We start from the raw sequence: 15,186 nt of genomic DNA on the forward strand, positions 1-15,186 counted from the left end.
CCTTGACTTCCTCTAAACTTAACCCCTTTTATTAAAAAGTAAACCTTGTTAATTTCCTGGGATTTCTTAGGAATTCAAGTTTTCTCTTATATTAAATACCTATAAGGAATAAAGAAATTGGGATCCAACAGGTTTGAGTGGTTTGTAGTGAACTCCAGAACTCTACAGCAAAGCAGTGATTAGAGCCCAATGGGAGTTCTGCCTCTTTCACTTGACCCACCTCTGCCTGCTTGCCAGTTTGTGCCAGTCTAAGAACCAAACCATTGGTGACTACAGGTATGGGATCCTTCTTCATCAGTGCCACCTATCTCTCTGACAGTCTTGGGCATCACTGCATCACATAGACATTATCATTACACTAGGGGGAACTTTTTTGACACAGACTTCTGGCAATCACTTTTCTACTTTGTTTTTATAAGTTTGGCTTTTTTTTTTTCTTTTTCTAGTTTTTAGATTCCACGTGTAGCATTTGCCTTTCTCTATTTCACTTTTTTCCCTTAGCAAAATGCCCTCAAGATCCATCCATGTTGCAGGATTTTCTTTTTCCTTATGACCAAATAATATTCCTCTATGTGTGTGTGTGTGTGTGTGTGTGTGTGTGTGTGTGTCATATCTTTATCCATTCATCTATTGATACTTTTATCATTTCCATACCTTGACTATTGTGAATAATGCTGCAATGAACACGGGAGTGCAGATACTGCTTCAAGATCCTGTTTTCATTTCTTTTGGATAAATACTCAGCAGTGGAATTGCTGGATCAAATGGGAGTTCTATTTTTAAATTTTTTGAGGAACCTCCATATTGTTTCCCATAGTGGCTACAATTTGCATTCCCACCAACAGTGTACAGGGTTCCCTTTTCCCTACCTCCCCACCAGCACTTGTTACCTCTTGTCTTTTTGATGATAGCCGTTCTAACAGTAACAGGTGTGAGGTGATAGCTCATTGTGGTTTTTATTTGCATTTCTCTGATAATTAGTGATGTTGAGTACATTCTCATGTACCTATTGGCCATCTGTATACCTTCTTTTGGGAAAATGTCTATTCAGTTCCTCTGACCATTTTTTAATTGAATTGTTTTGGGACTTTTGTTTGTTTCTTTCTGAGTTATAGGAGTTCTTTATGTATTTTAGATATAACCCCTTATATATGACTTGCAAATATTTTCTAACATTTAGTAGGTTGCCTTTTCATTTTGCTGATTATTTCCTTTGCTATTCAGAAGCTTTTAGTTTGATGTAGTCCCACTTATTTTTGCTTTTGTTGTCTTTGCTTTTGTTGTAAAATCCAAAAAAAAATCGTTGCCAAGACTGATACAAAGGAGCTTAACTCCTGTTTTCTTGCAGCATTGTTATGGTTTCAGGTTTTATGTTTAAGTCTCTAATCTATTTGAGTTGATCTTTGTGTATGGTGTAAGACAGGAAGTCTGGTTTCTTTGTTTTGCATTTTGTTGCCCAGTTTTCCTGGTGCTATTTATTGAAGAGACTGTACTTTCCCCCACTATAGATTCTTGGGTGGTTAAAACGTTATTGACCATATATGCATGGGTCTATCCTGTTCCCATTGAAGTGTGTCTGTTTTTATGTCAATACCATACTGTTTTAATTACTATAACTTTGTGATATAGTTTGAAATCAGGAAGTGTGATGCTTCCAGCTTTGTTTTTCTCTTACAACATTTCTTTAGCTATTTGGGGTCTTCTGTGATTCCATACAAATTTTAGGATTGTTTGTTCTATTTCTGTGAAATATCCCATTGGAATTTTGATAGAGATTGCAATGAATCTGTAGCTTGCCTTGGGTAGTATGGAGATTTAATAATATTCTTCTTTTAAAAAAAAGATTTTATTTATGTATTTATGAGAGACACAGAGAGAGGCAGAGACATAGGCAGAGGGAAAAGCAGGCTTCACTCAGGGAGCCTGATGTGGGACTGAATCCTGGGACTCTAAGATCATGACCTGGGCCGAAGGCAGCGCTAAACCGCTGAGCTATTCAGGGATCCCCAATATTAATTCTTCTAATCCATGAACATGGAATATCTTTCCATATATTTATGTCTTCTTTGATTTCTTTCATTGGTGTCTTATAGTTTACAGCATACAGATCATTCACCTCCTTGGTTAACTTTATTCCTGGGTATTTCATTATTTCGATGCAACTGTAAATGGGGTTCTTAATTTCCCTGTGATCGTTATTAGTGCATAGAAACACAACTGATTTTTGTAAATTGATTTTGTGTCCTACATCTTTATTGAATTTGTTTATTACAGTTTTTTGGTGGAGTCCTTGGGATTTTTATATATAATAATCACGTCATCTGCAAATAGAGACAGTTTTACTCCTTTCTTTCTTATTCAGATGTCTGTTTATTTCTTTTTCTCACCTACTTGCTCTGGCTGGGACTTCTAACACTATACTAAATTAAAGTAGTGAGAGGGCATCCTTGTCTTGTTTCTCATCTTTAAGGAAACGCTTTCAGCTTTTCACTGTTGAATATATTAGCTGTCATATATGGCCTTTATTATGTTGAGGTACATTATCATTATATTATATATTATGTGCTTGTCATATATGACCTTTATTATGTTGAGGTACATTCTCTCTATACCAAGTTATTGAGAACTCACATAATCTTTACAACAGCCTGCCAAGGGAATCCTTTTATTAACCTCATCTTAAAGATCAGGAAATTGGCCTTACAGCTTACAAAAAGTTAAGTAATTTCCCCAAAGTTTGCAAGTGACAAAGCCAGAACTGGACCCAGCAGTCTGACCCCTCCAAAAGCCCCTTTTGAAAGCTGAAGTAGAAGGCCATGGTGGAAGCAAGCTTTGATTGTCGCTCCTCCAGCCTGCAGCATGCCCAGAGAGAGCTGTCCTGTGGTGTCTGTGTTATTCATTTAGCCGTGGATGATACTGCATGTTATACTATACTTTCCTATGTGTGTGGCTTAGTATTTTTATTTATTTTTTTAATTTATTTTATTTTTTTTAAGTTTGATTTATTTAGTCATGAGAGACACACAGAGAGGCAGAGACATAGGCAGAGGGAAAAGCAGGCTCCTCGCAAGGAGCTCCATGCAGAACTCAATCCCAGGACCCTGGGATCGTGACCTGAGCCAAAGGCAGACACTCAACCACTGAGCCACCCAGGTGCCCAGTATTTTTAAAAATACATTGTGAGCTCCTTGAGATAGGGATCATGTTCCACTATAGCCCTGCACACATGCCAAGCAAACTGTTCAGTAAGCACACTGTATTTGTCCATTGGGGCTCAAAATTACCCGAGGACAGACACATGCAACACAAAAAATCAGAGCTGTATCTTAAAGATCTTCTAGGCTTCGAGTCTCATTTTACAGTTGACAAAACCAAGGCCTAAAAAGTAGAGTCAGAGCCATGGGGTTCAACACGTTCCTCTGGGTGGAGCCATCCTAAATTATTCTCTCTCCCTTGACCCTTTCTTCTGGGACTGTGCTGGGATTCTGTGTATATCATCTGTGTTAAACCCTCAGAATCCAGTGTCTGTAAAACAGCTAAAATCTGGTGTTAACACCAGTTTAATCAGATTTATACCCAGAATATATCAGCCTTATAGTCAAAAAGAGCCTTAGAAATCATTTCCATTCAACTCTCAGGTTGTAGATGAAGTAACAGGCCCAGAAATGGCAGGCAACCTCCCAGTTCATCAGCTGGCCGGTACTTATCATTTAAATGAGGCTCCTCTGGCCAGAGGGAGCAAAGATACATAGGAAATACACATTGGCCTTCTTCTGGTTGGAGCATGTGTGTCAGATGAGGGTGGAGTGTGACTGTCTTCCCAAGCCAGTGTGCTTGGGGAACATTGTCCACTCTTCAGAGTCAACAGTAGCTCACCCTGTGCTAACCCTCTCTGCGCTGTTCTCTAAGCACTAGAAGTCACAGTTTAGGCCTGTGGGGGAGCTGGAACTTGATTCCCCCACTCTTTCCATTTCTCCAGCCCTTCCTTTCCCAGTGCCAACTCTGGCCCAGCCACCAGGTTAGGAATGTCACACATGTACAAATCATTAACTTCTCTGCCCTGCCCTGTTTCTTCTCCTTGGGTAAAAAGCCTAGACCTAAGGAAAGTAAGTGGCTCCATTCTATTTTGCTTTTCACAGAAGCAAAGGGCCAGAGGAAAGAGAAGCCCCACTGCTTCTTATAGGAAGTGTTGGCACCAGAGTATCAAATGGGTAGTGCATTAAAGAAGGCTGTTTTGTCCTCACTAGAGCTTACCAGTGACCTTCCTCGGGAGTCAAGCCCTGCCCCTCCCATGCACTCACAAGCACAGTATGGATCAAGAAGCAGCACATATAAAAAGACCTTTTCTGAAAACTGAAAGGGATTGTTCCTGACAAGCCTGCAGAAACAGCAAAGAGCATATGGGAGGCTGAGCTCTACATAGGGAAATCTGTCAGACTAACAAAAGACAAGCTTTCCCAGGGACAGGAAGTTTGGAAGGTGGACTTCAGAGAAACTCTTTCAGTGGGGACAGAGGAACCATCCTCTTCCCAATTCCCTCCAGCTGTTCTTGGGCAGCTGGCTCATGCCCACCCACCCAGGCCCGCAAGCAGGTGAGAGACATTTTCATCTCCTGTATGGCTAAATTGCAACCACAAATGAACCATTCTGTCTGTTTCCTTCTTGCCTGCACCCAAATACTACTGAAGACAGTCTCACTGTCAGGGCAGATGGGTTACTACATCAGGATCACCAGCCCTACATGGGACGAAAGGGTGGATGAAAGCTTATTACTTGTCTCTGGTCAGGTCACACTCCTATCGACAACTTTTTCAAACCTTCCCTACTCCCCTGCCCTTCTGATGCCCTCTGCATCAACAAGTCAACATTGAGTCTTTCATTTGTGTTACCAAATGTTTAAACCTACCCACATATTCACCCTTCCTTCTTGCTTCATCTTACAATTGAAAAGTTCTTCCTTCTAATTAACCAAGAGCAGTTCCACTACTTGTATAGCCCATCTTTCACCCACATTTTCATGAACCTCATCTGTAATTTATCCAGTCTTGCTCTTGTGTATCCAGTCTTTCCCTCTCTAATAGATCCATCTTATCGTTACTTAAACTCTTATCTTTCTCAACAAAAAAAGAATCTCTGAACATACATCCTCTGTCTGTGGCCTTCTGTCTCTCTTTCTCTATACAATCTAATTCCTCAGAGTAGTTCCACTTTCTCACCTCCCATTTACCGTTCAGCCCACTCCAGCCTGGCTTTTGCTGTTGTTATTCTGCTAAAATAGCTCTGGCAGTGGCCATCAGTAATATCTATGGTCAATACAGTGGTCATCTTCCAATAGTCATCTTGCCTTTTCAGCATTTGACTCTACTGAATTGTTGAATGACCATTGCTTTTTTCTTAAAAAACAAAACAAACCAAAACTTCGCCTGCCTTCTTCTATGACACAATGCTTTTCTTATATCTTTGACCTGATCTTTGACCCTGATCTTGCTAAATCTCCCTTACATTCTTCTCTACCTAGCCATTAGTTGTTTGAGTTCAAGCTATGGAGCTATCTTTACATCTGTTTATTTGAAAGTGCTTTTAAACATCACACCTTACTGCCTTATTAAAATGTTTAAATCAGGGGCACCTGGGTGGCTCAGTTAATTAAGTGTCCAACTCTTGATTTGGGTTCAGGTCATGATCTCAGGGTCGTGGGATGGAGCCCTGCATCAGGCCCTGTGCTGGGGGTGGAGCCTCCTTAGGATTGTCTCATGCCCTCTCCTCCTTTCCTCCTCTTCCTCTCTTAAAAAAAAAAGAAGTTAAAATCAATGTATTATAAACATCTTCCCATATTTGCAAAATTATTTCTATGAGTGCTTATTGTGGATGTACCACAACTTACTTATTTTGCCTCCTGTTGTTAGTCATGTAGGTCATTTCTAATATTTTTACTTTTATAAATAGTACTATGATAAAATTCCTTGTCTAGTCCTTTCACATGTGGCTAGACAAATGATATTAATATTGATTACTACCATCCAGTCAATAATAAGTTGCTATGGAGAAGTTGGAGATATTTAGAAAATATACACTTAGTGTTTTGAAGCCAGTGACATAGAGTACAACTAACCAAGTTTGCCCACACAGCAAGTGCCCACACAGCAGGACAAAATCTTTGACAAAAGAAACTGGCTTGGTCAAGGATAATATATCTGCTATTTCTCTGTTCTTCTGAGCTTTCAACATGGGAGGTACTATCACAGATGATAAGGAGTTCTGGCCAAGGAACTGCTCACTCTGAAAGTCATGAGCTATTTGCCTTATTCCCACCCTATACTTTGGCAGGAGTCAGTCCTGATGGAGCCAGTTGGATCTCAAATGACTCCAGAGTAGTCTGAGGACATGGATTGACTAGAGCAGTTTCTGAGGCCCGTATCAATCCCGGAACTGATCTGTCAGGCCCAGACTGGGATGGCCACAGGACCAAACAGGTCAGCAAAAGTCAGAGCCAGAAAATCAGCAAGACAGAATGAGGCACAGTCCTGGGAGTGAGAGAGAATGGGGACGGAGGAGAAGGAGAGTTAGCACAAACAACCCCAGGGTTCCTCTTCGTCTCCCAAATATTTAATATTGAAGTGTCCCAGGTCTTAGTCCTTGGACTTCTCTTTTCTACCTATACTTTCTTCCTTGGTGATCTCATTCAGACTCATGACTTCTAATACCATCTATAGAGACCGTTCCCAATTGCATATTTCTAGCCTGATCTCCAACCTGAACACCTGACTCTTATATCCCCCTGAAAAGTTGACAGCCCCACTTGAATGTTTAACAGGTATTCAGGCTTAACATTTTTAAAACTAAACTCCTAATTTTACTCCCCCCACCCCAATTCTGATCAAACCTTAGGTAATAGCAATGTCACCCTTCTAGTTTTGGATCCAAAAACTTGAAATCATCCTTGATTGATACCTCTCTTTTTCTTACAACCTATATCCAACTTAGAATCAAATTCCATTGGCTTTATCTTCAAAATATAATCAGACTCTGCTTCCATCCATGAAAAAATGGGAAGTACTCTCTCACCATAACCAACTGAAAAACTGGATCAAGGACATGATGCAACTATCTTTAGACATTGGACTAGAGGCAGAACAGGACTGTTCTGATCCCTAAGGGAAGAGAAATAAATGAGATGAACCCTCAGATGTGGAGGAAATTTTCAGATTACTCAGCCTCCATTACAGCACCATTGCACAAATTTTTATAGATTGGAAAAACCCTAACAGAGCCCAGTGATCTTGCTGAACTGAGGAGGCAAGTTAGAATTTGAGGAAGCTAAGTCAGCTAAAATTTGCTAGATAAATATCAAAAAGAAAGAAGCTACATGGAGAAAGAGCTCTATATAAGAAGTTTACTCTTTGTACACCAGTCTGTGTGCAAAGGGTGATACTTCACAACTCTAGGCCAAAGAAAAACTGCTGGAAAAAGACTTAATTCCTGAGAGCCAAAAGCTGAAAAATTCTTAAGACTTATGTAGGGCTGGGAATCATTCAAGTTCTTACCAGCCAGAGTAGAGAGGCCTTGTTGTGGCAGATTGTATTTTCCAGTATCTCCCACACCACATACTCTTCTACAACGTGAGTTGCTATACCCACATCAAGAAGTAGTTTTGTTTTGTTTTGTTTTGTCCTTTAATCTTGGAAGGTTTATGACTGTTTCTACCAATTGAACAAGGTAGTGATACTGTGTTGACTTTGAGGCTAGTTTGGAAAGGCAATATAGCTTGCAGACCAGAGTCAACTACCACATTTCCCTCAGCTCCTACTTGGAGACATGAGGTGGGGCTCTTATGATCATCTGATAGAAGAGGAAGAAGCTAAGCTTAGGTCACAGTTGGGTCACACCACAAGTGGACTGGTGCTGCTTTACAGCCCATCCAGGGGCAGCCCTGAAAAACAGTGCTCAGAGGAAACTTTAATAATAGAACTTCCACCCACTTGTCATTCTCTTGTAAGAAAAGATAGATAGCCTAAGGCAAAGAATATATAGGTAGCGATGAATAGCTTAGCTGTATTGGTCAGGGGCCTGGAAAGGACAAAGCTTGGAAGATAAGAGGCAGGGAGGTCTGAGAAAGAGGCATGTGGCTAGACCTATGGAAGTAGGCATGAAGTATGATGTATTTTGCCACATATTAATGGCCACCAGAAAGCAACTGCCACTAAACACAAGTAGATGAAATGACTCAGCCAGTTGATCTCAGATAGCTTCTGTCACTGGCTACCTCTGTGCAAACTCCCAGTCGCAAAGGCTAGTCTAGCTACTGCTTCCACAAATGACCAGCCTGCCAGGAACAGAATCTGATGCTCAGCTCTCAATACAGCACCATCCTTCAAGAACATAAGCCAGACACTTATGGCAAGTTGATAACACTGGAACTTTTTCATTTTGAAAGAGGAAACACCAGGTGACTAGCATTAAGACATATTTCATTAACTCAAATGCATATGCATAACCTCATGCATTAACTCAAAATGGATCACAGACTTACATGTAAAATATAAAGCTACAAAACTAACAACAACAAAATAACAGGAGAAAATGTTTGGGATCTAGAGCTAGGCCAAGAGTGATCCACAAGGAAAAATGGATAAATTTTACCTTATCAAAGTGTAAAATTTTTGTTCTGTGAAAGATCCTATAAAGAGGATTTTAGACAGTAATTGGGAGAAAACGTTTGCAAAACATACAGCTGACAGAGAACTAGTATCTAAAAATATACATAGAAAAATCTTAAAACTCAACAGTTAAAAAAATCCACTTATAAAATGAGCAAACACATGAACAGGTATTTCACCAAAGAAGGTATACAGATGGCAGATAAGCACATGGAAGGATGTTCAATATTATTGCCATTCGAGAAATATAAATTAAAGCCACAGTGAGGTATCACTACATACTTAAATAAGTAAGAAATATGACCTCAAATGCTGGTGAGGATGTAGAAAAACTGGATTGCTCACACATTCCTGGTGGGAATGTAAAATGGTCCAGCTGCACTGGAAAAAATTTTGGTCATTTTTTTATAAAACTAAACATAAAATTACCATATGACCCAACAATTACACTCTTGGCCATTTATCCCAGAGAAATTAAGACTTATGTTCACACAAACATCTGTACACAAATATTCGAAGAAGCTTTTATTCATTACAGCTAAAAAACTGAAAACAGCTCAAATGTCTTCCAGGGAATAAATGGCTAAACAAACTGTAGTATATTCATACCATGGAATACTCAGCAACTGAGAATGAACTATTGATGAACCAGACTTGGATGAATCTTCAGGGAATTATGCTGAGTGATAAAAAGCTAATTCCCAAAACTTATGTCCTGTATGACTCTGTTTATAAAACATTTCAAAATGACAAAATTTTAGAAATGGAGAATAGATCAATGGTTGTCAGGCATCAGGGATGGAAGAACAAAAGGAAAGGCAGCTGTGGTTATAAAAGACCAATATAGAGATCCTTGTGGGGATAGAACTGTTCTAGATCCTGACTGGTGGTAGATATTCAAACCCACATGGGTGATAAAATGCTACAGAACTAAGTGCATGTGTACAACCACACACACACACACGAGTACAAGTAAAATTGGGGCAATCTGAGTTGTACCAATGTTGATATCCGAGTTGTAACATTGTGCTATAGTTTTGCAAGATGTACCATTAAGGGAAACTGGATAAAAGAGTACATGGGATCTCTGTTTTAATTTTTACAACTTCATGTGCATTTACAGTTATCAAATAAAGGTTTCATTTAAAAACAACATATTCCTGGTTGATATTCCATATTTGGATTTGCCATTCTTGCCCGTGGAGCCTTGGCCAACACCACAGTCCAAAGGCTTACGGAACACTAGATCCACTGACATGGGATCAAGCGTGACCTTGCCTCAGACGGTGGGCCTCACCTTTCTGCAAAGGAGATGTGGGAGTGGGCACATGACCATGGTATCCCCTAGTTCTATCTCATACCCAGAAGTTACTGGTCTGATGGAGGGGTGAAGTGGCTGCTTAAAGATGCAGCTGAGGCACCAACTTGGAATTGATAACCTGCAAAGTTGGGGTGTTGTCCCCCAGGATGTGATCTCATCCCAATCAACAATCATTATACAGTACTGTGTCTCCCAATAGGCAGAATGCATAAGTCCAGGAACCAAGAGGAAGAACCATTCACCATCACTCCAGTGGCCTCCTCGGGAAGTCTCTGCTTCCAGTCCTAGCAACTTGTGGCTTTGTGGGTCTAGAGGTCCTGGTTCCCAAAGGGAGAATGCTTCTACCAGGAGGAGCTATAGTAGGAGTTCCAGTAAGCTTTAAGTCACAGCTGCTGCCTGGTCACTTCAGGCTCCTCATCCCAAGAGACTGGCAGACAGAAAAGGATCACCACATTGCCCAAGGTCATCAGGATGCTGTGTTACAGGATGCTGGGAGCAAGGAAGACTGTCTTTGGCACTCAAGTAATCTACTGGAGTGTCTCCTGATACTCCCTCTCCCAAGTATAAAGGTAAATGGAAATGTGCAGCAGCCTTAATCTGGGAAGGCATGGTGACCCACTGCTCAGATCAATAAAGGTCTGGGTCACAACACCAGATTAGCCACTTGGAACAGGGGAGATGCCAGCCAGGGATGAGGAGACTCTAGAATGGGTAGTACAGAAAGGAGATGATGAGTATTGGTTGTGGCCTCAAGACTAGCTGCAGTAGCAGTAGTGGAGACAGAGAGAGGTATGGCTAGTTCATCGCACTAACCTTCCTTAAGTTCCCCAAGGAAGCAGACCAACTACAGTTTCAGAGAAGCTGTTCCCAGATGGAGTGGATTTGAACAGCACAAGAAGTTGTTTGTAGTGGATACTATGAGGCAGCATCCAGATTCCCTCAGCACCCATGAGTGTTGCCTGTTGATGGCTCATAGCTCTGTTGCTTTCTGGACAATGTTGTCAGCTAAAGGGAGCTTCCTTGGTTCATTTCTACACCCCCTTACAGGAGGCAGCCCACATCTGAAGCCTGGTCACTGTGGGGCTAGAAAGCCCTGGCCAGTGCTTCAGTTTGGGAATCTTTAAGAAGCATTTCAAAATTAATTCATTCAAAACAAAACTCTTACAGTCCTCTCTGAATCTTTTCCCTTTCCCCATTTCAGTAAATGCCAATTCCCTGCTTCCAGTTTGAGAGCTTTCCTTTGACTCCTCTTTTTCTGGTTCCCCAGATGTCTTAATATACCAGCAAATCTTGTTGGCTTTACCTTCATATCCCCACTTTGACCACATCCCAGCATCACCCATTGCTAACCCTCTGGTCCAAATCTGTATAAATTCTCTCCTAACCAGCCTCCCTGCGTTTGTGTTTGCCTCCTGCCATCTAGTCTATGAAGCAACCAAAGTGAATATTAAGAGCTAAGTCGGATCATGACACTCCTCTATCAAATTCTTCTAGTGGCTTCTCATCACACTTGGACTACAAGCTAGAATCTTTACAACAGCCAAGAAGCCCTACATGGTTTGGCCCTGTGCCATCTGTCTTAACTTCATCTGCCACACTGCTCCAGACTCTGGCCTTCATTCTGTTCCTCAAGCTTGCTGAGAAGGCTCTTGCTACAGGGTCTTTGTACTTGCCTTTCTTTCTTTCTTTTTTTTTTCTTAAGGTTTATTTATTTATTTGAGAGAGAGAGAGCGAGCATGAGCAGGAAGGGCAGAAGGAGAGGGAGAGAATCCCAGGCAGATTCCAAGCTTAGTGCAAAGTGGATGTGGGTCTCTGGAACTCCCAACCATGAGACTACCTGAGCAAAACCAAGAGTCATTCACTTAACCAACTGCACCATCCAGGTGCCCTGTACTTGCCTTTCATTCTGTCTGGAATGCTCTTCCCCCCAGATAGCCACATGGCTCCATCCCTCACTTCCTTTGGGTTTCTGCTCCAATATTACCTTATCAAAGACGTGTTTCCTGATCATCTTCTATGTAATAGAAACTCCATTCTCACCTTACCACTACCGGCTCTCCCTACCCACCTTTGCTTAACACCACCTGACAGAATTTTTTGGTTTGTCTATTTCCCTCCACTAGAAGATAAGCTGCATGAGGACAGGGATTTGACCTTTTCGTTCATTGCATTATATCTCCAGTTTCTATAACAAGGCTTGGCATGTGGTAAATACTCAAAAAAAAAAAAAAATTATTGGATGAACCAACAAAGTTTCAGGTACTTTGAAACTGCCCTGGCTCCACTCCAAAACCACCATACCCTGAAGTACAGATACGCTGAGACCACCACAGAAATAGCCATAGTCACATGCAACACACAGCCTTCACTGACCCAATAAATATCTTAGGAGAAAAATATCTCTTTGATTGTGAATTCACTGGCCTGAACCATTTTGACTGCAATGGGCCTCAAAGATTCAGGAAAAAGGAAGAGACCCAAACCTGCAGGAATGGCTCATGGCATGACACCAGAGCCAATGTATCTATCAGGCACAGCGTTGAGGTCCCATGATACTTTTATGGCCCACAAAAAAATATTATAATGTTAATTTCTGTTGAAATCAGAAGAAAAATGAGTATAATAATAATAATGAATAGATGATAATAAACCTAGCTTGGATTATATCTATCTTTTTTTTTAAGATTTTATTTATTTATTCATGAGAGGCACAGGGAGAGAGAGGCAGAGACACAGGCAGAGAGGGCAGAGAGAGAAGCAGGCTCCATGCAGAGAGCCCCATGTGGGACTTGATCCCGGGTCTCCAGGATCATGCCCTGGGTGGAAGGCGGTGCTAAACCGCTGAGCCACCCAGGCTGCCCGGATTATATCAGTCTTTATGCCAATGTAGTCATAAAATAGAATTTTTAATATTTTTTATGGACGAAGCAGCCCAGGAAGGCAAAAGGGACACATGAGAGTCATAATGTGGCCCTGTCTGACACAGCTCACCTTTAAGGCTCTGGGGAATATCAAGGGCCAGAAGGATGGAGAGAAGGAGGGGAACTGAGGTTCAGCATACTTTCCCACTTATTTGTAACCCCAACCTAGCATTTTAGTCCCATGCTATCAAAGGGGAAACTGAAGCCCTGAAAACTTAAATGTTTTTGCCAAGGCCATTGGGAGAGTAAATGACTGCACTAGGATTGGCACCTAGGCCATTGGAGACCAGGCCACAGGTCAGCTTATTGCACTGCAGCTGACAAATGGTGCCTGCAAACCCACAGATACGGAAATGTGGTTAGACACTTTGCTCAGATCTGCCCTTGCCTGCCAAAGGCTGCCCTACACTGGGTCCTGCCCCCTGAGTCACCCCAGCTCCACCCTGCTCTTTGGGAGCCCGAATTTCCCTCATCAATTTCATCCCCAACGCCAAGCCCCTGCCCCACCCCAAGTTCCCCATCTTAATCACGAAACTTGGGGAGAAATAGGATCAAGTTGAAATGCCCCACCCTATGAATAGGCACGTTGGCTGCTCCCTCCTGCCTGTCAGTCCTTCCAGAGAACAGTAACTTGGTCCTGAAGGAGAAAAGAACAGCCTGGGAGGGATTCATTCTTATTCCCACCACTGGCTGAGTGCCAACTCCTTCCTTGAGCCCATGGAAAGGTCTTCAAAGACTCTTAGGGCATCTTCTGTCTGCACCTAATCCTCCTCAGCACATGCTTGGGGGTAAGTGAGCTCTTTCCTGAGGCCCAAGCAAAAGTTCTCTAAGGAAGGCCCCCTGTCTGTCTCTCCTCCGTCTCTCTCCCCATTTGGTAAACCCTCAGATAGGAGTGGCTGGGTAGTATTCAACCATCCAGGAGAACTAGGAAGTGAAGCATGCCCTTGGGAACAGAGGGCCCAGTTGAATTCCAGCTACGAATAAATAATTTAACCCCTCCAGGTGTCACTGTAACTTGCTAAACACTAAGAGTGAACAAAAGATTCATCGCATGCTTAATAATACAGATTCTGGAATAGAAATACACCAATAAAAGACTCAGTAATCTTTTATGCCTGTTGTATCTTCCACTCTAATTTGCCTGGTTTGGGGGTTGTCATATTCCTGGGTTTCTCATTAATTCATGACACATTTATTGAACACTTGCTATCTGTCAATCAGTATGTAAGCATTGGAAACACAACACTGAACAGAAGAAATCTTTGTCTTTGAGGATCTCCTGCTCTAGTAGGGATTGCAGAGAAGAGAACAGTCAACTACAACATAGTGTGATCATTGTTGAACTCTGGATCTCAGGCAATGGTGTTGCCATCAGGGAACCAGAAACTCAGCTGGCAGAGAAACTATAAGCCTTCAAAAAGTAGGTAATACGTAGATAAACAAGAAATCAAATCATTAGTACACAAGATGGACCAGGATGAATAATAACAGGACCCTGAAACCTTGCATTTGGCCATTTTATAAAATAAGCAGTGTAAACCTAAGTGTTCCTGGCTATTCCCAAGAGAGAGGCTCCTATTAGGGTTCTGGGGAATTAGCCTTAGGAGTTTTCTAAATTGATAATAGATTATTTATATCAGGGCTGGCTTCATGAGTAAGTGGAGTAGGTTGCCACCCACGTGTATGTTCTGAGAGAAACGAGAGGCTGCCTCAGCCACATACTAAAATGCCTCCTTACGTCACCATTCCTGGAAGTCCATCATTAGAGTCAGTCCTTAGGGATACTTTTAGCGCTCAGAGTCTTCCTTTAGAGGCATGTAGTCCAGAGAGAGATGAGTCTTTGCTCTCACTGTTTGTTTGCGTAGGTTGCTCTTTTCCACATATTCAAATCCTGTCTGTCATTCAGGCCCAGAACACTTCCTCAGTGGTTTTGTTCCAGCCTTGCCTACCCTTGTCTTTGGTACAAGTCTTTGATCCAGCAGGTATGGCCTTGTGCATCTTCTTGGTTGTGTGTGTACACTCTTCCTAATTAGTGTCTATCGATTATCAACTAATGTGTCTATTGTTGCATTACAAACCACACCAAAACTTAGTGACTTAAATGATTATTACTCACAACTCTATAATATGAGCTGGGATCAGTTGAGTGGCATTTTGGCCAGTTGGCTAAGTGTCTCTCATGCAGCCGCAGTCATCTGAAGGCTCAATTGTGATGGGAGATCTAAGAAGGCTTCACTCGCATGTCTAATACTTCAGCTGAGGAGATTAGAACCACTGGGGCTGGCTG

The sequence above is a fragment of the Canis lupus genome, chromosome 7, assembly GCF_011100685.1.
Source record: "Canis lupus familiaris isolate Mischka breed German Shepherd chromosome 7, alternate assembly UU_Cfam_GSD_1.0, whole genome shotgun sequence".
Classification (NCBI taxonomy): Eukaryota; Metazoa; Chordata; class Mammalia; order Carnivora; family Canidae; genus Canis; species Canis lupus.